Source organism: Penaeus monodon, chromosome 31 (genome assembly GCF_015228065.2).
Source record: "Penaeus monodon isolate SGIC_2016 chromosome 31, NSTDA_Pmon_1, whole genome shotgun sequence".
Lineage (NCBI taxonomy): Eukaryota > Metazoa > Arthropoda > Malacostraca > Decapoda > Penaeidae > Penaeus > Penaeus monodon.
Window position 1 is genome coordinate 21,766,455 of NC_051416.1, and position 298 is coordinate 21,766,752.

General features: G+C 35.2%; 1 protein-coding gene across 1 annotated transcript in view; it reads left to right on the forward strand.

Annotated features, from left to right (window-relative positions):
* LOC119593101 (sialin-like) overlaps positions 1-298 on the forward strand; it is a 35,739-nt gene that overhangs the window by 25,675 nt on the left and 9,766 nt on the right. The window lies entirely within an intron of this gene.

Sequence of the window (298 nt, forward strand, 5' to 3'; positions counted from 1 at the left end):
CCGTATGCACTGTAGTTAGTAAAGGTGTATGAATGGAGTTTGGTAGCGTGGAGTGTGGTAGCCGTGACAAGCAATGCCGTTTAATGTATAATGCAAACGGCATATTAGCATACGACTTATTTCATCGTTCTCTATGGTTGTTGTCCATCACTGATTGATATAGGTACATTGAAACTTTAATTTACATTATATGTTTTGTTCCAGTGTTTATATCGTAATAAAATAAAGAATTATCTTCGACATAATTCAGACATACAGTTCTTTCGTTTGTTAATACGAAGACATTTCCACGCTCTGT